Here is a 26647-nt window from a genome sequence, read left to right as displayed (position 1 = left end):
TGTCCCTTGGGTCCTAGGGTCCCTAACTGGACTATCTTTTCTCCATCTTTCAGAGTCTTTTTACCTTTGTTTTATAGACAATTTCCAGGTTTTTTCATTGTACCTAGCAGCAGAATTTAGGATAAACTACTCCATCTGCCTGGAAGTGAATATTTGCCACATCTTCTGTTTTTGTTTTTTCAGTTGAGGTGTCAATATATACTTTTCAAATGAGGTTCTCTAAGGAATCAGGCAGAATTGTAAAAAAGTTCTAATTGTATTTTGCATTAAAAGGAGTAAATTTTAAATAGCAGATGACAAAGTATCTCTATCTATAAGCTATTTTTTATATCCATTTCATTCCACTTTCCTATTCCTATCACTTTGTTTCTTGACTAGCAATAATGCTCCTTTAGGATCTACAACACTTCTGTTCAGATGTGAGCTTTTCTCACTTGAAAGTTCTTACTGAAAGACTCCTACTTGGGGGCATGCCCATTTGATTCACTGCTGCTCCCCTATGTCTACCACAAGGCCTGGCCATATAATACTACTTAATAATATCTATTGAATAAATGAATGAGAACTCAAAATTTAACTGTTTTCTTTCTATGAGGGCTTGTCTACTTTCTTCTTACTATGCTGAAGCATGGGGCACATGTGTCTGCCATGCTCAATTCTCCATCCGGCACTCTAAAGCATGTACTTAGGACATTAGCAAAATTTGTCCAGAATTTTGCAATCTAGAAAAAAAGCATTTTTAAATTCAGCATGTGTAAGCTTTTGTTTTATGGTTTACAATTGTTTGTGTTCTGAATTACAAATGAGGAGGACACCAGAATGGTTCCCATGCATGTGTGTGTACATATTCATTGCTACGATTCCTTAAGAAGGTGACCCAAAGACCATGACTCAAAAAAATGCATACCTTTTTCAGGGTATTTCCTAGATCACTTGTGCTTTTTTTTTTTTTTTTTTTGATGATTTTCTTTTATTAGGCAAGTCATGGTTTGATAATTTTTTAAAATATTTTTCAGGTATTGTGAAGTGTGTGTGTGCATCGGGGTAGGGGTGCCTACATGGAGGAGGCATAACATTGGTCTGTAGTTTTGTAAGGCACTGAATATAATTTGAAAATGTTGGTAACAGAGTTCTAAAGATCCTCTCATTAATTGAAAAATTGAAACACTTTTAAATGCGGGTAGAACATGATTCTTTTCAGTACTACTGAGTATGTTTGGTTTAAATACTAATAAGACTTGCTTTGTTTGGCTTTAGATTCTGCTTAAGGAAATGGAGAAAGATTTAATTCACTGTACTTTTGTTAGAAAGTATGGAAATGTTTGTCCACGGGAACTTTCGTCGCCCGCTAGATTGGAAATTCACCGGGGAAAGGGAACCATTTCATTTTATTGCCTAAGAGCTGTTGATATATTTCCTGCATCTTTCAAAGGCATCTTTCATACCATACAGGAAAACTGTAGCTGGTGAAGGAACAGAAAGAGCACTCCTTACATGAGTCAGACTCGGCAAACTTGCACAGCAGCTGTGCTAGGTGCTGTGAAGGATTATCACAGGACCCAGTTGCAGTGGTCTGTGTGGTCGAAGAGACAACTGGCTCCCTCAGGGGACCACTTTGATGGAGACTGCGGCAATAATGCATTCCCACTGTTGCTAGTGGATTTTGTGACCATGTAGTATAAAACTGGTGCCAGATAAAATCAGAAAGTAATAAAAAGCAAGACGAAACTCAGAGATTGTAAGTCTTCACGTGAGGGACTGAAACGAATGTCCTGGGCTTGTTGCATGCACTCTTAAGGAAAAAGGAGCCTGAGGAAGGGATGCCTTTAACTCGAAAAACTTGCAGAGACTTCAGTCTTTTCATTTGAGAACCACTTGGGTGTGTTGTGAAATAAAGTTGCAGAGTAGGCATGTTCAGACCTTTATTTGCTACATTTAGTAGGAAAGATTCCCCCCCTCCCTCCTAACTACAAGAAGCCAGAGTTTTCCGTGCAAACTGGAGCAGGCGTTGCAAGAATCAGATTCACTTTGGACGACTCTTCACATTCCAAGTCATCATTGCATTAGGCAGCACAATTCCATCTCTGGTTGATGGGCAGAAAAAGTGGGCAGCTTGCCAGGTAGACGTTTCCATGACTCCCAGCCCCCAAAGGTGATGCGTTTTTCAGCTAATTCAATGAAGAGTGGGCTGAACTTTGGGTCTAAACGAGACAATAGCTGCCTTCGCAGTATCAGCAGAATGGTTGATGGGAATGCACTCTACATTTGGCAGAGGATCATGTGACCTTACGACTGAGATTTTGTGATGGTGCCAACGGAGACTTGGAAAGCAGGAACCGTCCTGACTTTTTTCTTCTTTTTTAGCATGGCTCAGAAAATGGTGGATCTTAATACTTGACTTTAGCCAGACTCAGCAAGCGACTGAGCTTTGAAGCACAACTTCGCCTTTATTCTGGGTTTTTGGCAGGCCACCAGGAGGCTGTCCCTTTCACGCCTGATAAATTCTGCTGCTTATCTCTAAATGGGGGTGGGGGGGGGAAAGAAAGAACATATAAACAGAATATTGAGGCATAACAAGTGAATCCTAAAATTGTATGTGCTTTTTGTTTTTTGCCTTTTCTTACTGCTGATTCTTTTTTTTTTTTTTTTTTTTTAATGTTAATACCCTTTTTGCTTGCTGAAGAATCCAAGTAGTTTTTTTTTTTTTTGGTTTGTACTGAACAGGCATTTGAACTGGGCAAACAGGACGGCAGCAGCAGTGAGCGTGAGATCATTGCAGCAGTGTAGCAAACTGGCACCCTGCCTTCTCACCCTTTTGGTTCAGGAGACAAACGTGTGCAATCCTCATTTCTAAAGTCAGCAGAGCCTGGAAGGATTCCTGGTCTCTCCCACCTTCTACCATTCTGCTGCCAGGGACGGCAAGGATTGGTGCAGCTTCTGCGCAGTGCTTTGTGCTTGCAATACCGAGAAGGAAGAAAAAGAAGACAAGCACCCTGGTCCTCTTTTTTTCCCAAGAAATAGCAGGAGGCATGAAGAAAAAATCTGAGTTTGTCCTACTCCATACAACAGTGCTGAAAAAAAAAAGAGAGAGAGAGAGAGATGCTCCTGCTCAAAAACAAAAACAAACAAACAAAAATCCAAACCAAAACAAACTAAAAAAAAGGCAAACATTGGCTTGTATTTAACTACAGAGACATCGCGCTTTGTAAAGCAGCTTTGTAAGGCAGCATAAGCAAATGAGCCTTCTGTATTTGTATTATTGCAAAAATATGGCATAATAAGCAATTTATTGCACTTGGTGAAATCGCACCTTTCGTATCAGGTATAACTTTTTTTTGTTGTTTCTTTTTAAGTCTACTGTTATATAAAAGGGGATCCTTGCACTTTCAGTTTACTCTTTTATAACTCATCTCCCACTTTATTCTTATTAACTTTTTCCTTTTGCTCTCTTGCTCTAATCCTGAGTAGAATAGAAACTTTAGCAAAACTAGAGAAATCTCTATGAAAAAGACGGTACCTGTTTTAATTTTTGTTATACATAGAAGTTTTGGAAAAGCATTTATATGTTATCTGTGCTTTTTGTGTACAGTATTACTTTTTGCTGTCAAGAAAAGTGAACATTTAGCCCTAGTTGGTAAAGAAACTAAATCTTTCATGTGATGTGACTCATAATTTGAAATATGAAAGAAGAAACTTTTTGAACTCTTAAAACAGGGTTGTATTAGAATGTGTGTTAAAATTCTCTAATAAGTGAAATTTAGTTTGAGGGAAGTTATATTTAATTTACTTACCAAGATTTCATGTGACAAAAATAAGGATGAAAAGATCATGTTCTCAGTTGCTAAGTAGAAAAAGAGCTTGTTCCACAATAATACTGACCTTTAAAATATATTTAAAAGAAGCATTTGTCTTAGAGCTGTTAGAAATATCAATTAGGTACTTTAGCGGAAAAAGTACACACAAACTTGTTTTACGTTTAAAGCAATGTATTGGCTCAGCATATAATGCATTGCATTCTAATTATTTTGTGTGTTTGTATTAGTAAATTGCTGAGCAATTTAAGCATTTTGTAACAAAAACCTAGTTTTGCCTAATTCAGTGGGAAAGGATTAGCCGATGTATTGCACCTATTTTAAGTTTTATTAAAACTGTTTCTAAACATGTTTTTAAATTGTTAAAAAAAAGAATGCTTTTGAAATATAGAGCGTTTATAAAGACTATAATTTGCACGTGAAGAATTGATGCTATAATATTTTCCGTGAAAAGAATAAACTTCAAGCAAACTGTTGTGCTTTTAAAATCGTATTTTATTATAATAGAAATATATAGGGTAAACAATGAAAAATACTACAGAGGTGATGAATTCTACCTTCTGTTTTGTCATTATACAAAGAATTGTGGGAAATTACAAATACCCTATATACTGATAACATTCAAATAAAATGTTTTATTAAGTTTATTGGTTATTGTTCACTAATTATTTAAAAAATAGCTCTTGTTCCTTTATGCTGCCTCAGCTAATGAAACATCAACTTTCACAGGCTTAATTAACATTTATAAACCTGTTTTCATGTTTCAAGATCCTTTAGTTGAAAAACATTATTTTAAATGTTATTTTTAGGAGCCATTAGTCTCTACACTCTTAATTATCTTATTAAGCTCCATGCCAAATCCAAATCTCTTTTCAGCTTTCACTAGTTCATTGTGCAAAACCTAGTCGCTTCTTTAACAGCCATGCCTCCTTTCACTTTCAAAACTGTTACTGTGAAAACAACACCAACCAAAATGAATGCATAAATGCAAACTATGAAACCACATTATATGTCATATGAGTAGCCTTGGGTGGGGCTCCATGAGTCTTCCAAGCCTTTAAAAAAAAAAAAAAAACTTTAAAAGGTTTTGCCCATTTTGGTATTGTGTTTTCTTCTCGATCGACTACCTTCATTCCCACCATACACCCAGATGCTTCTCCTAGACAGCAGTTGTCTGACATTTCTCCTTTTGTGGTTGTTTTAGGGAAAAACTTAAAGTGGATATGAGAAGTGAAGAAAGTGATCATAGGAGAAAATCATCTCAGGTAAAACTAAAAATCAAAAGAGCAATTAATATTTAATATTTTTAAAGAAAAAATAATTTTGACTATTTAATTATAAGACTATGTTTCATACTCTTTATGGATTTAGCTGTTGGAATTGTCATTGATGGTTTGAGAGTTTATAATATTACCTACCTTTTTGGAAAATTTTTGTCTCTGTCTGGGATCAATGTACAGTTTGGGTCCCTTTGAATATAGATCTAAATATCCATTCCTATAATATAGGTGAAATACTGTTGAATAGAAAGTAATTTAGGAAAAAGACAATATATTTTGTCATTTGTCTGTCACACCATATAAAAGGAAGTGAAATCTGGGGAAAGGGAATGAAGTTCTGCTCTTTTTTTGTGATCTACTAAGAGAATGAAACCAAAATATACATTCTTATGGTTAAGATAAAACCCCAAACAAATGTTGCTTTGATTTCATGTCTAAATTTATGAATATATGTTGAAATATTTTTTGCTACATCTGAATGTCTGAGTGTTGATTTTTTTACTATAGTTTTTAATAAGCATGGGAATAATTAGAAAACAAAAACTAATAAAAATTATGTAGACCACATTATCTATAATCTGTAACAAACATTTTATTTCAAAACATGCAAAAACACTAATTAATTTTTATGCAGTACTATTAGTTTTCACAATGAAGATATAATTGAACATGCTAAATAATGTGGATTAAGTGAAACGATTAATAATGTACAACTTATAATTTTGTTGCCGTTGAGTTGGGAATTTTAAAAATTGTGTACGTGTGTGGCTTTATGTTTACTCTTTGTGTGTTTGCTTATTGTTCTGTGATTTAAAATTTTTTTAATAACAATTTATTTTTGCCCAACCTGTTGACCAGATGAGAGTTGTATGTAGCCATATCAGATGTTTTAAGTACATATTTTTTGAAAAATAAATTTCAATATATTGTGTTTAAGGGACAAGATATCCCCTTTCATGCAGTTGATCTGGAGTATAAATGTTGGCACACAGTAGTAGTAATGATGCTATTAATGTATCATTAATGTTTGTTTTCTGATATTAATTTACCCAAATATTGTTCATTTAACTATAGACATGTATATTTAAGAATTTAAATAACTTCCTGTGCTCTTTGTGTAATCAACAAAATCTTACTTGTTTTATGAGAAAGTTACAATATTACCAGTTCCTTGAAACCACTAACTGAGGTTTTATGAGTTAAAACAAGCTGTCTAGCTCTAACACAATTAGCTTAATAGTTAATTTGGTCTTAATTATAGGCTCGTAATACTATATTCATGCCTCACAATTACATAATTCATGCATGCATATATGGATTCTTTTTTATTTTCTTTTAAAATTCATCATTAATTAGGATAGTCTAATTCCAAAATATTCGTTCTTAAAACAAAAGTAATCTGTGACTTTCACTATACTGTTTTCAAAATTCTCATGTATATAACTTGTATTTAGTGTAGAGTATTTATGAAGGCCTTTAACTGGAAATATGCATCCTTAGAACATTTTGGCATTTAAATATTTATGCTAAAGTATTGATATTATTATTTTGGTCTCTGAATTTCATCAGATATTTACAACAAATTCTGCATTATTAGGGAGCCCACGTGAGACGTTGCCCATTGGCATAAACCCGTAGATCCGATCTTGTGGTGAAGTGGACCGCACAAGCTCGCTTCTATGGGTCTGTGTCAGTGTGGTAATCTGACAAAATGCAATATACATTGATGTTAAATAATATTTCAATCAAACTCCTGTTAAACTCCAGTTGTTTACTGTTTATACTTATATATATAAATCCTCACCTGTCTTTTGAGGCAGGCTTCAGTTGTTGACCACTTGAGAAGACTCAGCACAGCCATTGAAGTTTAAATCCAAGTGTAATAAATTATTTTAAAAACTTGAATTTTTTATAGCAAGGTTTGAACCAATATCTGCATAGATTCTGTTCAGAAACTTCTGTTCACATTCCAGTCGTTAATGCACTTCATTAACTTCAATTAGAAAATTAAAGGCTGTGAACTGGATGTGTCACTGTTGAACCTATTTCTCCTTAAAAATGAAGCTGAATTGCTATTGACTTTTAATATTATTAATTGCTAGTGGAATTATGCCATGAGAGATGTCAGAAGGCATTTTATATGAACTTTGCTGGAAACTGAAGAGGTTAGGATAGTCCTAGTAGACACAAATTCAGTTTATCAGTAAAATGTTAGGATTATATACATAATTATGTAGTTACATCTACATCCTTGCCAAGTCCTTAGGTGTATGGCTGCCATATTTGGAGGAGCTGACTGAAGATATGATAAGGAGTTTGAAGCAACACTGGAAGCTGTGTGCATCCGGGTTGAGGTAGTAGGTTGTATGGTTTAGAGTTACACCCTGGGAGTTAACTGTACAACCTTCTAGCTTTCCTTGGAGCACACTTGAGCCATCGAGGAATTCTTCATCATTTTATTCTGATTGAGCCAATTTCTGTGCAAGAAGGTTATGTGTCATGAGTATTTTAGATAATTAAAATTATCTTTTATCTGTAAGCATGAGATTATTGTATTTGCATCTGCTTATAAACTGGCAAGATGGTATTTCTGATCGCTTGTTACTCTATAATCAAACATATTTAAGAACTGGGGAGTAGTGACTTAAACTGCATAAATATTGCAGCTTTCATCATCCATAGATTCACAAAATTTGACATTTAATTTTGCAAACTTGTTATTGGTCTTTCTGTTTTTATTGGCTACTTGAACACTGTCGTATTAAAAAAAAGTCTGCTAGTGTCAATGACCTTCACAGCACATTGTCTGAGTCTTTCTTATGACACATCACTTTCTCTCTTATGTTACAGCTATCTATGTGGGTGTTTACTTTTTCCATACTAGACTGTAAGCCCCTTGAGGGCAAAGTCCATGCCGTATTTTTCATTGTATCCCCTGCAATGCCTTACACATAATAAGATCTATTTATTTATTGGATGAATGAATGAGTGGAGTAGAAGATCTCTCTCTGTGATGAATTTCTATTGAATATTTGAATGAATTACAACAGCAGCCATAAATCTGAGGGGTTTTCTTAATTATTATTTGTCTTAAAGCATACCTAAATTTAATTCCGAGAGTGCTGTGCATTAGTAATATACTTGACTTGTTTATGTTCTGTGTTTGAGTATGTCTACTCATCATAGACATATAATTTAATTTATGACAGCTTTTTCCCTAGAATAAAAACAGTGGGCCACGTTCATTTTTATTAATAAGTTCATTGTAGTTTATAATCCTAAATTTTGCTTACGTACATTTCTTTTGACTTTTTAAATTCCTTGATTTCCAGATGAATAATTTTCCTTTTAGCATAAGTCTTATAAATCAGCTTTTTGTATTCTGTATACTTTCCTTACCATTTACCTTTTATTTTTTTACAACTTTAACTGTTGAGTAAAAAGGAACAACTAAACCAGAAATATATTAAGAAATTAATAACAAGTATGTGAAGTATAATTTGAGGATTAAATTTTTGTTTGAAGGAAAGGCACCTACAATATTCTCTCTGTACAAAGCAAATTGGTCTCTTTTGGAGTCCATTAGCTGTGTGCCTACTTTACTGACAGTGAATGCTATAATTTATATAGATCATTTTTCACCCACAGGATTAAATAACTAGATATTATATAACTTATTTAAACTCCCAGATTGAAACATTGAATACATAAAAAAAATGTTTTAGATACAATTATCTGTTAAGAACCATAGGATCCTAGGATGAGCTTTCTATAGAACACTCAGGCATGTCCCTGTCTCAGAATCTAGAATTTACAAACAATGGAGGTGAAGAAGGAACTTTCTAATCCCCAAGGGTAAGAACACGTGAGACTTAGAAGGTTGAAGACTAGTGATTTCAAGCATAATTATTTGGCTGGTCTGCAGAACTCAAAAACTAGTAGTCTCTAAGAAAGAAAAGTCTCTTCGAGGACTAATCAAGAGATAATGAACAAGGGTCAGGATACACAGACCAGAGAGTGAGAAAGAGAGGTTGGAAGAAACAGACAACTGAGTTGTAAACAATTACATCTCTGTAAGTTTAACTCTTGAGAATGTAGTTCCTCTTTGTTGTTGTTGTTCAGACACTAAGTTGTGTCTGACTCTTTGTGACCTTGTGTGTGTATATGTGTGTATAACCCCAATACTCTGTCTACAGATTTGGAGAAAAGTCATGTACACATTGAGGGCCAAATGCAATACTATTTCCAATAAATGCCTGTTTCTGTGCAGTGCAATAGTTAAGTAGACAGCAGAAGTCAACTATGATACGCAGTTTAAGGATAATCTTTCAAAGTACTATGACAGACGCACAGAATATTTAAAGTGAACAGTATGAAAGAATAACTGAAAAAATGATAACGAGATAGCTATGATCCATTGTGTTGGTCTTGCAGAAATCATACCAAGTCTACAGGGCAGAGGATGTAATTAGCTTCAGTAAAGAAAATAAAGAGACTGCTACTTGAGAGAATTATGCTTTCACTAGTGATTAATAGTAAAATTTTCTTCCAGATCCTTTATTTCTATGGAAAAAATGGCAAAGAAATATACAAATTGACAAGATTATTTTTTGAAGAAACTAATTTTGAGGATCCATATCTAGAAATAGTTAAATTATAACTCAGAAACCATGGAAAAACACTGTACATTTAGAAACTTAGCATTCAGCTGTGGGACAACTATGCAGATTCACATAATTTCTTCTGAATTTTAAGTGGTCAAGTTTTACTCCATTCTAACCTTTTCACGTTTGGTAACAAAGGAAGTGTGAAAATTCAGGAAACAAATATCAGCAAATCATATCTTACTTAACTCTTATCTCTTTTGGTGTTTGGGGACATTAAGTTTAGGTTCATAGTGGCTGGCTGACCTTAATGCTTTGTGGAATGAGGTAGGAAGGAGTGAGAGGAAAGAAAGAAGGGGAGAGCGAGAAAGGAAGAGAAGAAAGAAGGAAAGGAAAGGAAAACCATCTGCAAAGCAATTGACTGAAACTTACCAGAGAAGTCTAATTTAGCTCATAATATGATGAACTAAATCGGCCAAAGTAACTATGAGAGAATCAGATAAATCTCTTGGCAATTGGACTGGATCTTCTTGAACATGATCCAGCAGTTCATGAACTGTTATTAAAATAAGTGAGTCACTTTCTGTAAATACTCATTTTGTTTCTCTTTTGCCTATTACCAAATGCTGACTCATGAGCTTAGGTGATTCCCCAGATGATGTGATTCAGGCTTCTGACACCCTGAGCATTTCTAGTTTTTCTTCTCAGATTATAGGAGTCACTCTTGAGGTCACTGATCTTGACCTGTACCCACACCAGCTCCCTAAAAGACCCATAGGAAACACCCATGAAAATCATTAAATGAAGATTCTGACATAAGCAAGAGAACATTTATTTCTCACTTGCTTACCAATTCCTATCACCCACTACTACTTTCAAGCAAACCTGCTACTAATTGCCATCATGTTCTTTAAGATCCACATGTATCACTTCTTCATCCACAAAGCTTTTATTCTTTCTCTAAAAGGGAATTTCTCAGTTTATAAATTCCCGTAGCCACTGCAGCCTTTTTTCCCCACAGGCTTTTTCTCTAACTTCCTTTAGTAGTATATCCAAGTCTTCCAGGGCACTGTGACTGCTTTGTTACCTCCTGCAATGTACATATTTTTTTAAGCTGTTGCGTTGAGTTAAACTTTAAAATCACTTATGGGCAATCGAAATTATACACATCTTAAAATAAACTATGCTTCAGCAGTAAAGCCCTGTGTTGTTCAATGTATTTCCAGACTCCAGAGTATATCATTATGGGATGAGGATTTTTTTGTTTGTTTTTAACATTGTCGTGATTAATAATCTATCTGGACTAAGCCTATCATATGCCATTGAAGGTTATTTATGAAATTGACTGATTTCTATTATTTATGATACATCTAAGCCCCTTGAGTACAGTAACATGTCTTTCAAATCTAACAACTCTTACCATAGTGCTCAGGTTATAGGATGAATTGTAGACCTCTTTGGTGAATAAATAGAACTTTTAATGAAATAAAAACGTGATGTGATACTGTGAAGTAATTTTATATTTAAGTGGACTTCTTCAAAATGTTTGTTTAGAATTTAAGAGAAATTAAGGTTATCACTTTTAACTTTTATGAATCTATTTGATGGCGGTTCCTAATTTTTAAGTTGGCGTTGGCTTGTGTGTTCCTCCATTTGTTCTGTTTTTACTTGGGCACATAGTTGATTAACAATGCTGTTTTAGTGTACAGCACAGAGATTCTGTTATACATATACACGTATCTATGCTTTTTCAAATTCTTTTTCCCATTTAGGTTATTAGAGAACGTTGAGCAGAAGTCCTGTGCTATACAGTAGATCTTTGTTAGTTACTTATTTTTTAGTAGAGTGGTGCGTGCCTGTCAATCCCAAACTCCCAATCTATCCCTCCCCTGTCATCCTTCCCCTCTGGTAACCATAAGATCATTCTCTGTGGCTCTGTTTCTGTTTTGTAAATAAGTTTATTTGTTTCATTTTTTTAGATTCCACATATGGGCAAGATCATATGATATTTTACTTTGTCTGATTTACTACATTTAGTATGACACTTTCCAGATCCATCCATGTTGCTGGAAATGGTATTATTTCACTCTTTTTATGGCTGAGTAACATTCTATTGAGGTACCACATCTTCTTCATCCATCCATCTGTTGATGGACATTTATGTTGCTTCCTGGTCTTGGCTGTTGTAAACGGTGTTGCAGTGAAAGTTGGGGTGCAAGCATCCTTTGAACCATGTTTCTGTCAGGGCATATGCCCAGAAGTGGGATTGCTGTTATCATATGGTAGCTCTATTTTTATTTTTTAAGGAAACCCGTACAGTCTCCATATCGGCTATACCAATTTACATTCCCACCAGTCGTGTAGGAGGATTCACTTTTCTCCAAACTCTGTCCAACATTTATTTTTTGTAGATTTTTTGATGATGGCCATTCTGACTAGTATGAAGTGATATCTCATTGTGGTTTTGGTTTGCATTTCTCTAATAATTAGTGATATTGAGCATCTTCTCATGTGCCTCTTGGCTGTCTTCTTTGGAGAAATGTCTATTAACATTTCTCACTCTAAGCTATGTGGAATGTGTGAGTTAAATAAACTAGCAATGTTTCTTCCTTGTATCTGTTTCTTTCCTCTTAAATCCTCTTTTCACTCTGAACTATTGGAGCACTTTATTTATGCCAATCATATTCAGCCTTGTATTTCCCCTTACTTTTTATATGTTTAAGTAGTAAGTGATAAAGTTAGACTTTAAGCCATATATTTCATGTAAACTTTTACTTTTAGTTGACACTTAAGGAGTACTTGATGGAAATTAAAAGTAAAATCTAGATTTGTAGATAGTAAGAACCTTAGAAATCAACTGGCTTACTTTCCAAGTGACCAAAATGGAGCCCAGAATCTTTAATAATTTTGAAAAGGGTCCATCCTCTAGTTACAGACATAGCCCATATTTCTATCCAGATTAGTGACCCATCCAAGAAAATGTATCTCATGTTCTTGAGAAGCAATGTATCTCTTGAGTAGCAATTTTTGGATAATTAATTTTGATTAACTTATTGAAATTAAATAAGGCTTTATTTCTGAAAGACCATGAGTAGAACTATCTTCAGATTCAAATATGATAGGTATATAATTAATATTATTTAAAATAAATTCTGTATCCATTTGATTGTTTCTTTTCAAGTACCAGAGCATTCTTATTCTTCTAAGCATAGAGAGGATATTACTCTCCAGTTCTGCAGTGATATTTCTCCTTCTTGGCGAATTATTCTCCAGGAAGAGGAGTATGGCCTAGCAGTTGGTGGTATATCTTAAATGAAAAGGGAAGAACTCTGAGCATGCACACACACACACACACACACACACATACACATGCACACATGAACTGGTTAACCTCTTAGCATTGTGTTGCTTAGGAGAATGGAAGTTAATATGAAATGGTAGCCATAACTAAGTCCAGCTTCAGAACTAAATTACCTATGCCCTTACGTTATATGCAATATATCATTATGTAAAACACCTTACGAGGGGTCATGAATTTAAATAACTTCAGGGTCTTGGCTGTGTAATAAGCCAGACTTAAAGACAAGAGGAAGAAACTGGGCACTGTGGTAGACTAAAGAAGTCATGCTTGCTTTCCAGATATTCCAATGTGATTTTAATCCATCAATCTAAATTTGGCCCCCAGAGGTAATCAGTTCTCCATCTTTGGAATGAAGGCATCAAACAGTAAACCAAAATTGCAATAAATCTGTTTTGTTTGTTTTTTTTATGAATTTAACCACATCTTTTCTTATGGTTGAACTAGATAATTTAGAGCATCTTTGGTACTTTCAGGTCAAGTATAAGGTGTATAAAAATGGTACATTAGTGCACACTTACATGCTTATACTGTTACTTCAAATAGACATGTATGATTCATGACAGTCTAAATATTTCTTTGAATATAATTGACTAATGAAAAATAGTCATTGGTCAAGCAGAAGCTACTGATTATTTTGATGCTATTTTAATGAACAAAATGCAGTAGTAGAAATTGTAGTAGTCCTAGTGTGTGGATTTTCATTTGCATCTAAATCTTGATGTTCAAAACATTGAGGTTCTTTTTTATTTCTCAAGTAATTAATATTATAGATTGATGGAGAGATAGAAATCTTAAGTCAGAAAAAAAATCAAAAGGTTAAATAGAGTGAACAAAGTTAAAGTTGAGTGTTCTTGTCACCGTATAAAGTCTTAGAAACTCAGGCTACTGGGTAGACTTTAAGAGTGAAGTAATAATATTGCTGTTAGTTATATTTTGTGTTATAATTAAAAGACAAATTATTCATAAATCTGAAATTAGGTCACGTCCCTGTTCATAAATTTTTCAATATGATTTAATCTAATAAACTTAAATTTGGCAAATAGGAATGACACAATCAGTTATGAAAATGCTGAGTTTATAGTAATAAAGAAGGCATGTGTTTGCAATTTTGCTATATCTGTTTAATATAGTTGGGATCAGTAGTTGATGAGTAAATTCACAAAGCCTTTTAAAGAAACAGTTCTTAAATACATGCATAAATACATATTCTGTTTAAATTTTAAAATTTGATAATGCACTTATTTGCTGGTTTTGTGTTTTGTTTTTTTACTGTGCAGGCTCTTTGTTGCTGCTCACAGGCTTTCTCTAGTTGCGGCAAGTGAGGGCTGCTCTCTGGCTGTGGGCTTCTCATCGCAGTGTCTTCTGTTGTTGCAGAGCATGGGTTCTAGCGTGTGTTGGCTTCAGTAGCTGTTGTGCATGGGCTCAGTGCGTGCAGCACAGAGCCTTAGTTACCCTGTGGCATGTGGTATTTTTCTGGATCCCATGTATCGGGATCAAACCTATGTCCCCTGAATTGGCAGGGGGATTCTTAACCAGTGGACCATCAGGGAAGTCCAGACAATGTTTTTAAGTTAGCCAAGAACTATTTCTGAGTTTAGGTTGCTGATAATAGATCTTAGTTTTAGTCATCTTTTCTTTCTGTAAATCCCATAATTCATCCTTGAGTTCTAATTTTGATTGCTTTATAAATGGCTTTAACTGGAAATCCAATACAAAGAAATTAGAGAGCAAATTCTTATTTTTCTCTATGGTTTTATTTCTAATGTCTTACCTCCATTTAATGCTATAGTATTTTTTTAAAGTGACTGAATTTTGTCTTTCCAAAATTTTCAGGTTTAGAACACCTCCCATTCTTTTACACTCATATTTAAATTGATTTATATAATATTTAATTAAATTACACAATTTTATATTAAGCCAACTGGTATAAACTGATTTGGCAATAAACATAAGTGACTACCAAGAAACACTCACAGCACGGGTGGGAACAGAAATACTTTGGTGTTCTATAAGTTTCTGAGATGATGAAAATGCTTCCTAAACTGTCCAAAACAGTAACCACTAGGCATATGCGCCTACTGTGACTCCAGAATTGAACTTTAAATTTAGTTAATGTCAGTTAACATTGAAATAGCTATATGTGGCTAGTAGCTAGTAGCCACATATAGCTATTGGACAGTACAGTTTTAGAAAGTACTTTACTGCTTTTAGCACGCTGGTGACATTTGTTCAAACTGTCAGATACTCTGTAAAGTGGTGAATGGCTATGGGTATTTTCTCTGTAGTTGAATTAAGATTTAGGGGAAGAATGGCTAGGGAAATGTGAAGTGGTAGAAGTTCATTTTTGTTTTTAATTTGTTTGTTTATTTTGATCCTCTTTGAGTATAGATTTAGTTCGATGGAATTTTAAAACTTTATTTAAAAAAAAGAAGTCAAAAAATTAGAAACTACAGAGGTTTGCAGCTTTTTTTCCTGAAGCATTTGATCAATACAAATCTAATTAGAAAGGAAATACATTAAGTCTCACACTGGCCAAAAAAAAAAGTATTGTTGATTTAAGAACCAGAAATCCATAAGGAGCCATAGAATAAACTTGTTGAGTCTCTGTGCCTTTTGAAAATATTTATAATTCTTTAGAGGTATGCGGATGTGTTTATTTTACCGAAGAAAAAGTCCTAGTTCTTGTCAGATTATCATGGGACTCCATGGCTTCCTGAAAAAGTTAAGAATAACTTTGGTTATTTGTTTAATACTTTTTAAGGTGCCAGAAGTTAATTAATTAGTACATTCTGCTAGAATTGTAAGCTTTCTCTTACAAATATTATAAATCTATCCATCCACATATATATTTCAAATTATAAAGTTTATTTACATAATTAAGGTTAAAACTTTAGTTCAACTTTGTGCAATATGTAATTTATATGTAATTTAATTAATAATAATGCATAATTTAATTAGCTAAACCTATGGAACATGGTTGATAAAGAGAATAGCTTAATTTCTTAGAAAGATTTAATAAAATTGAATAGCTGAAATCCCTGTCATATTAAATTTGAACTTTCAACTGTAAATTATTACAAAAGCTTATAAAAATACAGATTTGAACCATCTCTGTTTCCTGTATCAGTGCCTTTATGTATTCTTGCTTTTGAATGGGTCGAGTCCGCTGAAGCAGTATATTATGAGTACAATTTATAAAAACTGAATAGACCATTGCCAGTCCTGTACTCAATAAAAAGACTTATCTCACGTGAAAATATGGGGAAAAAATAGAAATTTTACTCTAATAGTATCAATCCTCTTTTAAAAGTGAGAAAACCACAGTCAGGTTTATATAGTTTCCTACAATCACATAAATGGTAAATCCTAGGACTGGAAGAAATGCGTCTTGCACCAGAGAAGTTAATTGGAACTACTTTGTTATATGTCTCCAGTGACTGAAGCTTAGCACCTCAGAAGTGGTTAGTACCCACAGTAAGCGTTTGAAAGTAAGATTTGCTCTACTCCCCTTAAAGTGTAAATGCAGCTTCACTATTTGACCTGACCAGCCCTCTTTTGTGTTTCTAGAGACTTCCTGGACCAGTGTTTCTTTCAGTCTAGAGACCCACACAACAAAAGTTCAATGGCTCTTTTCCACTTCTGATTTTGTAAAATACAGAATAGTATAAGGTTGCCACACCTACGTTAAAACAATAAATTGACCTCTAACTGAGAATTTATCAACTCAGTGTGCTAAAAAGTTGATCTAATGGTAAAGAGAAACATGGGTGGTATCTTTCTATTCCATGAATAATTACTTCTGTTTTAAAGCCTTCAACACATTGGAGTACAATAAACCTTACTCAACAGCTACTTGAGAATAATTTACTGATATTTGGGAAATAGCTACAGTTGTTCAGATGATAAAGAATCTGATGCAATGCAGGAGACCCAGGCTTGATCCCTGGGTCAGGAAGATCCCCGGGAGAAGGAATGGCAAACCCACTCCAGTATTCTTGTCTGGAGAATTCCATGAACAGAGGAGCCTGGCAGGCTACAGTCCATGGGGTCTCAAAGAGTCAGACAAAATTGAGTGACTTTCACAGCAACAACAACAACACCATTGTTTCTTACATCATCTGGTAACTCAGAGAAACCTCCTTTTTCTTTCTTGCTTTTCTAATATTATTAGCTTGACACTTTATTTAACCTTGCCTTGCTCTGAGTTTTAAGATCTTTTAGAACAGTGTTTTCTCAACTCTATTGCTTAAAGACCTGCAGGGGGATGGGCAAGTGGGGCAGGAGGTGGGTGTAGTTTGAAAAAATCTTCAGTGTTATTCAGATTTTCCATCTGCATCATCACCTATTCCAGAAGGCATCCATTTTGTGATAGGATTTCAGTGGCCTCAGAAAGATCACCCCTTCTCCAGACTAGCTTGGGCTTTCATTGCATAGTAAACCTAGAGCATGGTTTTTGACTGTTCCCCATTTTCCAGAATAAGGAGCTTGAACTCCAATCCTGGAGTCTGGCACTCCTGGATTTATAACAAGTCTGAGTCAGGCACCACTTCAAAAGCTGATCTTTTCATCAGTACTGCACGACCTTCATCTGTAAAGTAAAAATTATGATACTGGCACTGCAAGGATTTTGTGAAGATGAAAAGACTTTACGTATATGGCATGTAGCAGGCGTGGTGCCTAATAGATAATAGGAATTAAAAGATATATAATTATTATGGTCATCATTATACATATTAAATAATGCAGAGTAGTTTACTGATTAAACATCCCACAGATTCAATGCTGTGGGGTTTATCTTTGTAAAGTCAGCCACATTGAGAGGAGTGATTTTCTCTGGGCCCAGCCCCTTGATTCCTGAGTATCGTGGCTTTGCTGATTTAATCATGGCTCTGCTGATTTTAAAAAATTGCATTTCAGATAGTTCTCTCACTGGCAGATCATTGTAGACAAGAAGCCTCACCTTATCCTCTGAGAAAGGAAATAATCCCTCTTCCTACGTCTGAAGTTATCTTTTTGTCTTCTTACTTCCAATACAAGCAGTTTGTCACTACTGTGATAAGTTGCGTAAGTGCCTTAGTTTTTCCATCTGTAAAATAGGGCTAACAATCCCATCCTATAGTACCTCTCCGGACTCTTGAGAAACTAAAAGTATGTAATATGGAAAAAAACAGACAAACAAACAAAAACAGCAGCATTCCCACAGATAGAAAATTAACCATTTAAACTTACCTATAGGAAATTTAGGGTTTCCTTGGTGGCTCAGATGGTAAAGAATCTGCCTGCAATGTGGGAGACCTGGGTTCAATCCCTGAGTCGGGTAGATCCCCTGGAGAAGGGAAGAGTTATACACTCCTGTATTCTTTCCTGGAGAATTCCATGGACAGAGGAGCCTGGTGGGCTACAGTCCATGGGGTCGCAAAGAGTCAGACACAATTGAGTGACTAACACACATGCACAGAGGAATTTTTGTAAATGGAATTCCAGGGAAGGAGAAGTAGCAAAGTCTTCTTAAGCTAATCCTTCCCAAGGAGAAGACGTCTCTCTCAATACCTCTCCTTGCCACTATCTCTTTGTCTCTCTCTCTTTCTGTCTGTCTCTCTGTGTCTTTCTTTCTCTCACTCCTTCTCTCTCTTTCCTTCTCTCTCTTGTATTGTGTCTGCATTACCGCTCAAGAGTTCCCTTCTCAGATCTGACGTGAAAGTGAAAGTGAAGTCGCTCAGTTGTGTCTGACTCTGCGACCCCATGGACTGTAGCCTACGAGGTTCCTCCATCCATAGAATTTTCTAGGCAAGAATACTGGAGTGGGTTGCCACTTCCTTCTCCAGGGGATCTTCCCGACCCAGGGATCAAACCCGTGTCTCCCGCATTGTAAGCAGATGCTTTTACCCGTCTGAGCCACCAGGGAAGCTCCAGCCAAGTGCTAAAAGTAAGAATGCTACATTTAATAGATAACTGAATGAATTATTGATTAATTAAATTAATGAGAACAGCTACAGAAATGTAGACTTTACTTCATAAGAAACTGGAAAGTATTAGCTGCAGTGCAATTAATATATTAATAGTTTGCTAATCTTGGTTATGTTTCCCAAGTGGCTCAGTGGTAAAAGAATCTGCCTGCTGATACAGGAGACACAAGAGATCCTTGAGTCAGGAAGATCCCATGAAGAAGGAAATGGCAACCCTCCCCTATATTCTTGTCTATGAAATCCCATGGACCAAGGAGCCTGGCAGAATACTTTTCATGAAATCGCAGAGTTGTACATGACTGAACACACGCGCGCGCGCACACACACACACACACACACACAATCTTGGTGATTATCTTGGACAGGTGTTGCCATAAGAAGCTAAGTCAGTTCTATAATTACTTTCCAACAGTTTTATTTTCATATAAAGCTGATCATCTCATTATCAGCGAGGGTATCCCACTTTGCCTGTGTGATAAGATTAATTTGTATTAAACATTTCTCACTGAAATTTGGGTGGCTCCCTATGTTTCATGATTAAGTCAATATTTGGTTCATCTGTAAAAAACTAAGTTCAGTTTGTCATGCTAGTCCAGTAAAAGCATATTCAGTAACTTCATTACAACCACATTTGATTTTAGATAATAAGAGGGTTTTAAACTAAGTTCAGATTTGTGAGGTTTTAAACATGGCTTTTTCCCCCAGGCTGGATACGGTGCTATATCAGAGTATTGAATGAGTTCCCAAAGCAGGAAAACTTCCAGGGAGGAAGCAGCATTGCATCTAAAGTTCAGTGGCGTCATGCCTGTAGGGTCTGATAGCCACTAACTGTTGCTCTGCTTACGTCCTACAAACCTACAGAAAGTCCACATCGCCCTGCTGGGTCCTGGATGAGTTCTTAAATACTCTCCAGGAAATAGCATCTTTATCTACTTGGCCCTAAGCACCTATTTTTCCATTCGTGATGGATTTCAGGAGCTGATACACTGACCTTGACAATTTGCAAATGCTGTTTAACTGATAGCTTTGAAAGCTCTATGCCTTCAGTTGGTGTTTTCAGATTAGGTGGATGATTGTTGGGGTACAGGGAAGGTAGACTTTCTTTCTTTCTTTCTTTAGATAGTTTCAGGATCCCTGGGTCAGGAATATCTCCTGGAGAAGGGAATGGCTACCCACTCTAGTATTCTTGCCTGGAGAATTTCATGGACAGAGAAGCTTAGCAGGCTACAGTCCATGGGGTTGCATAGAGTCGAACACTTGTAATACATAGCATGGAGTTTAGGTATAGGACTGTTAGATTTGGCAAGTAAAAATATAGAATACCCAGTTAAATTTGAATTTTAGATAGACAATGAATAGATTTTAGTATCACTATGTTCAATAGTTCATGTTGATTTTATTGTTTATATCTGAAATACAAATTTGACTTTGCCACCTATATTTTTATTTAGGCAACTCTTTTAGGGTAGCATTTTCCATAATTAAGTGTCTTATCTTACTTCCCCATATATTCTCCACTCTCATCAAATAAGGAAGTGAAAACTTTATAAAGAAACCAGAATATGATTTATGTCATAAGATAGCAGAGGAAAGCATGCAAAAGTAATATAATAATTTATAATAAATAATAGAACATTTGAGATATTTTTTCCCTAAATGTTAGAGCCATGTAAAATAAGTATTAGGCCATATTACTTCACAAGATTAAACAAAGTAGTTTAGCAAATGATGTTTAACTAAGGGAAGTCAGTTAATAACTTCAGCATAAAATCAGGGGATTAAATTTTTGTTATAATGTCAAAGCCACATTATCTGGCACATTCTGTGATATTCGAAGCAATCTTTGCATTAGTTATGACAGATTATTATTATTATTATTTTGCTTTTTATGTGTTTTTTGAGAGTTCCAGAGGGAAAGTTTTCTGGAAAATGAACATTCTGGTGAAAGCAGTGTAAAGCATTACTCACTTGGCACATCTGCTGCTGCTGTCAGTTACTTTAGAATCTTTGTTAGCTTTTCAAACATCAGCTACCATCACAGGATAAATCTTCCACACATAACCTGTGCTGCGTCTGGGTTTGAACTGGAGTTGGAGGATATTTCACACGGGGCCTCTTAGAAATGGAGAATGCTGGTGGCCACAGGCACTGTTTGCACATGCCATAGTCATCCTTTCTCACAGCCTGATTTCTTCCTTCCCGACCATCCTGAGGGTCCCCAGCTCTGTGGTTCCCACCCTTTCCAGTTTTGTTCAGACCCCACCGGAGCCAAGCTTCCCAGCTGGGTCTTCTCCCCACACTTGTCAGAATTGAAGTTCCTTTCTATTCTGGCAATCATGGGCAGAGAATCACGGACCTGGAGACTTTCACAGTGTTACCCATCGGGTCACACCAGGCACACACATATGCTTATCCACGTGTTCACACACAATGAATCTTTTCATTTAATGAGGCAATTTGTCCTGTCCACTTGGCCCGTTTCCTCTATTTTATACAAAAGGATGCAAGCACATAAAGATCAGGAGATTGTTTTCAAAGTCACATAGTCATTTACAAGTCAAGGCTGGAACTCTGATCCTTTCATTAAATCAATCTTTTCAGAGAATTCAGTTCTTCCTCTGGCATATGGGATCATATGGCCAAAGAGTGATGCTTTGTGAGAATTAAACAAAAACTTAAAGTATCTAGCTGAATTGCTTATAATGGGCTTTCAGAAAACATTTATTTCTTCCTCCCAATTTCACTGAAGACTTTATTAGAATTTATGAATATATTTATTAGAAGACCCAGCTTTAGTTGGGGCTAAGAATTCTATTCATTCCCAGATCTCTGCCTAGCTTGCTTTTTGAGACTGATGAATTTGTGTGTAATCTTTCTGTTCCTGGACATAATTCTCTGTTATTCAATGATGTTTTGTGATTATATGATTCTATGTTTTTTTCTATTTTAGAGTTTCCTAATTAATTAGCCTGTAGTTTAACTCAATAAGTATTTTCAAAGGAATAAGCACATGAGAATACAGTAGTGTTGTTATTATTTGCTAGCTGTTTACTGACATATTTGAAAATAACATAAGGGGGCTTCCCTGGTGGTCCAGTGATTAAGATTTTGCCTTTCAATGCAAGGGAGGCAGATTTGATCCCTGATTAGAAAGCTAAGATTCCACATGCCTCATGGCCCAAAATCCAAAACATAAAACAAAAGCGATATTGTAACAAACTCACTAAAATGTTTAAAATGGTCCACATTAAAAAATAGTCTTAAAAAAAGGAAAACTATAGGTATTATATGGTTTCCATGGTATTTTGAAGTAAACCATGGGATATTTTAAAGTAATTGCATGTCTAAGAAGTGTCCCTTATATCTAAGTTTAGATATTTACTCAGTTTTCCCAGTATTTTATTGAAGCTTCTCTCTTTCACTTCCTGAAGCTCCCTCACCTCTCTCCGTAAGTCCCTACCCAAAGAGTAGTGTGTATTTCACAACAGTTTTATTGTCTCATATGCAGAATAAATTTCTCTGCAAGACAGGAGGAACTTCACAGTCTGTTACCAATGTACCAACATCAACCTGTTAGGCTTCTCCATCATCTCCTGGCAACATCTCTTTCCAGTTCATACCCATTCACCGTTGCCTTTTATTCAGCCACGCTGGGGCTCCATACCCAAAGGAAGCTCAGGAAAAGTGTTCTATAACGGAAGGCAGAAAGTATGTAAGATCAGGCTTAGGAAGGAGGCAGCCAGGACACAAATGTGGCCTTATAAAAATATCTGTGGCATCTGTCTCTATAAGCTTCACTTGTTTTATCTAAAGCGAGAGTAATAATACAGTATAGAGCCCCTATAGGATTAACTGAAATAGGATCACTTAACTTACATTATAAATTGTTACTGGGAATGCAGTAAGTGGAAGCTGATGTGATATGGTAAAGATGAACATGAAAGTCTCTGTTTATTTTGTTCCTTTTGTCCAAGACAGGGTTTTGTTTTTTTTTTTTAAATTTCTGGCAAAATTGTATGCATTCTTCCTCATGAGGATATTGGAGGAATGACTGTCAAATTCCCTGTCACTCTTATTACCTACGACTTTTTTGTTTTGTTTATTTGTTTTTTAAGTTACAAACTAAGGAAGTAAAGGATACAATGTCAATTAAGAAATGAGAGTGAAAAGATCAGAACATGCAACCTAAACATTACTACATATAAATATGAATATAGGGGAAAACAGATCTTAAAGAATGAATACAATTTTACAGTTAGTGCTTTTGTGCTATACTGTATTTCTTCTCATTCAAACTTTATCTTATTTTAAAAATTCAAGTACTGAAAATGTCTCTTGTAATTTGTTGATCATCCTACAGTGGTCCAAAGAGGGCTGATGTTTATAAGGGTCAAGAAATCTGGTTCTCTGATGCAATCACTTAATTTACTTTACTTTGGTGTTGTGACAATGCACGCTTCTATAGGCAGGCCCAGGGAAAAATGAAGCTGAAGCAGTATTATTTTTCCTAGTACAGTTGATCTGGACATGTGGATCTTCTCCCCTTGACTTCAAACCCAGGAGTCCTTTCTTTTGTCTGACACTTGATTGTTTCAGTGTTGACTTCATAACAATGCCTATTTTGTGTTGATTGGGGCAGTCTGCAGACTACTTCCATGCTTACCTCATTTTTACTCCATAATAACCCAAAGAGAAACAGAGAAGTTATTAGGATCTGTGTGTTGCAAATGAGGGACCTAAGGTCTAGTTTGAATTCAGATTTCCTTTCTCCCATACTGCTGTTTACACTGCACAATTTTGCCTCTCATTGCTTCCTTCGGGCTGCCATAGACCTACGTCTGAGCTATTCTATACTAGTAGAATATTTCCTACTTACTTATTCTACACTAGTAAGAGAAACCCAATATTCTCCTGTGTATATTCTAGTAAAGTGCTAAGAATAGCCATGGGCTATACACCCATTGAGTTTGCATACTAAAGGCTCCTTTAGTTCTCCAAGATAAACAGCTGGCTAGTTCACATTGTGGTTTAGGGATGCACAATCTGCATTTAGTAATTAGCTCTTGAACTGAGCAATAAACGTCAATGAGTCTTTTATTTCCCTGCTCAAGGAGAGGGAGAGCATGAAACAGAGACAGAGTGTGCTCCAGTATCAGGTTGTCAGATTTGGACTCGCTTGTGAGACGTATGGTCTTAAATGATCTTTTAACTTCTCTGTGCCTCAGATGCTTCCTCTGTAAAGTGTTGCCCAACCTCAAATGTTGCAGAGAAGGCTGAATGAAATAAATATAAAGAACAGTGTTGGCTTGTAAGGAGAGCTCAGTAACTATTAACTCCTAATCATTATCGTTATTCATTACTTTGTGGACTTAAAAGCAACAATTTCATACCAATCTGAGTTGATCATTGAAATGAGTATCACATTTTTCTTCATGCAAGTAAATAAGTTCTTTTTAAATCAAGAAATAAAGGGATTTGGAATTAACATTTGTGTACCATGAAGTGATTTCAGTTCACTCTAGTTTCAGTAAAACCTTTGTAAGTTTTCACCATGGTGGAAATCGAACACATTCCCTCTAGCGTATTGGCCTCGCATGAGGAATGTATATAACTTTATGTTGAAAGTACAGTTACAAGTGCCAGATGCTGTCTTGATACTTGCTTGAAATTCATCCCTTTAGGGTTATGTTTTAATAATGAAGGGTGGAAATTTGCTGTAAGCATTCAGGTTTGATTTAGACATAGGTTAATAGTGTTTGCTGTAATATATTTAACATTCCAAGACTCTTTTCTGATTTATTTTATCACATTTATCATAAAACTAACAATTATTAATCACTCCCATTTTTCTATTAAATCAGCTAGAACACAACAAAGCTGGTATTAATATAGCTTGACAAATGATAGAATTTCAGAGCTCCTTCTCCTAAGAAAGTGGAAAATACCTGATGCAGGCCGTTGTCAGTGAAAGGGAAATCTGTCCCCACAAGGTTATCTCATATAAATATTAATATTCCTTATATGACCATTGCTTCTAGCATTTCATTTTCCAAATGCACTTTTTACAAACATGTAATATTATGGTCCATTACCAACCACTAATGGAGAATTTTATGACTAACTTTTGCACCAAAAACAATTATTTGCTGTGTGAGGATAGATTTGCAAAACAAGATTTGGTAGCATTTAAATGGACACTTATTTTTAGAGGAAGACTGCCCTGACTGTGTCCTAACACTTAGATTGCCGTCTCATGGCATCATTATCTCCAGGCCCAGACGGGCTTCTCTTGCACTTAAGGAGCATAAGGAAGCCAATTTGATTACATAGGCTGTTTCTTATCACTAGGAAATTTGGGGATGGAAAAATAATAACTTGTAATAAATACTATAGGGTTTGAAGTCATGTCTATCTTCCAAGATAATTAACAATTTCAGTTGCTTCAGGAACCAGGAAGGCACAAAACTTTTCTACTGTATGCTCTTTTTAGGAAGAATAGTGGGTATAATTCTTGATAAGTCAAAATGAACAAAGTGAACTGTTGCACTAGGGTGTGAATATGATTAGAATTATTCGATCAGCCCATAAAATGTTCTCTTAAGCATATAGACTTTTTAAACATACAGGCTTCCCTGGTGACTCAGATGGTAAAGAGTCTGCCTGCAATGAGGGAGAGCCAAGTTTGATCCTTGGGTAGGGAAGATCCCCTGGAGAAGGAAATGGCAACCCACTCCAGTATTTTGCCTGGAAAATCTCATGGACAAAGGACCCTGGTGGGCTATAGTTCATGGGGTTGCAAAGAGTCAGACACGACTGAGCGACTTAACACCACCAAATATAGAAAATCCAAATTTCTAGGAAAATACCTAAGGATATCCTCTTATAGTAACTTCATAATTCTTTCTATGTTTTATTTAATATGTTGGCTATCTGGATCTACTAACATTATTTTTAAGTGTCTTCCTTTATTGATATTGCTATAATCTATTTCAAACATTGAGATCTGATGATAATTATAAATAATGATTTAAAAAATATATATTAAATATTACATTTGCATTTTAAATTACTGTTCCAGGAGATTTGATTCTTAGTCTAGAATTCATGTACTGATATAGAAGGTGATAATGTGGAATTTTTTTTTTTTTTTTAAATTTTAATGTGTAGGACTTACCTGTACCCTGCTGGCGCTAGTGGTAAAGAATCCACCTCCCAATGCAGGAGATGCAATAGATGTGGGTTCAATCCATGAGTTAGGAGTATCCCCTGGAGAAGGAAATGGCAACCCACTCCAGTATTCTGGCTTGTAAAATTCCGTGGACAGAGGAACCTGGCCGGCTATAGTCTAGGGGTTGCAGAGTCGGACACAACTGAGCACACACACACACACACTCACACACACACAAATAAACTTTAAGTATGTATAATTAATCTCCACAGATAGTTCTTGCAAACATTGTTCCCATGTTGTTTAAAATGTAAATGAGAAAATAATGAATAAATAAAATAGAAGTTAAGTGACAGGCCTGAAGCCTCAGAATTAGTTCATGACCCCACCAAGAATCCTATCTTGATTTCTTTTCATTTGGTCAAATTTTTTTCTCTACTCTTTTAAAGAAGTCAG

The 26647-nt window shown here is 35.5% G+C and overlaps 1 long non-coding RNA gene across 5 annotated transcripts in view; it reads left to right on the top strand.

The window, feature by feature from the left end:
- The window catches only part of LOC133253735 (uncharacterized), a 460793-nt gene that overhangs the window by 389580 nt on the left and 44566 nt on the right, over positions 1-26647 (top strand). For 2 of the 5 annotated variants that reach the window (XR_009738437.1, XR_009738447.1), the window contains exon 7: positions 5017-5077. This is a non-coding gene — a long non-coding RNA (uncharacterized LOC133253735). Of the gene's footprint in view, positions 1-2724; positions 9166-26647 lie in introns of all 5 variants that reach the window. The other 3 variants (XR_009738405.1, XR_009738416.1, XR_009738423.1) reach the window with 3 other exon arrangements.

Source organism: Bos javanicus, chromosome 1 (assembly GCF_032452875.1).
Source record: "Bos javanicus breed banteng chromosome 1, ARS-OSU_banteng_1.0, whole genome shotgun sequence".
In the NCBI taxonomy this organism is placed as follows: Eukaryota; Metazoa; Chordata; class Mammalia; order Artiodactyla; family Bovidae; genus Bos; species Bos javanicus.
This window is presented reverse-complemented; position numbering and strand designations above follow the sequence as displayed.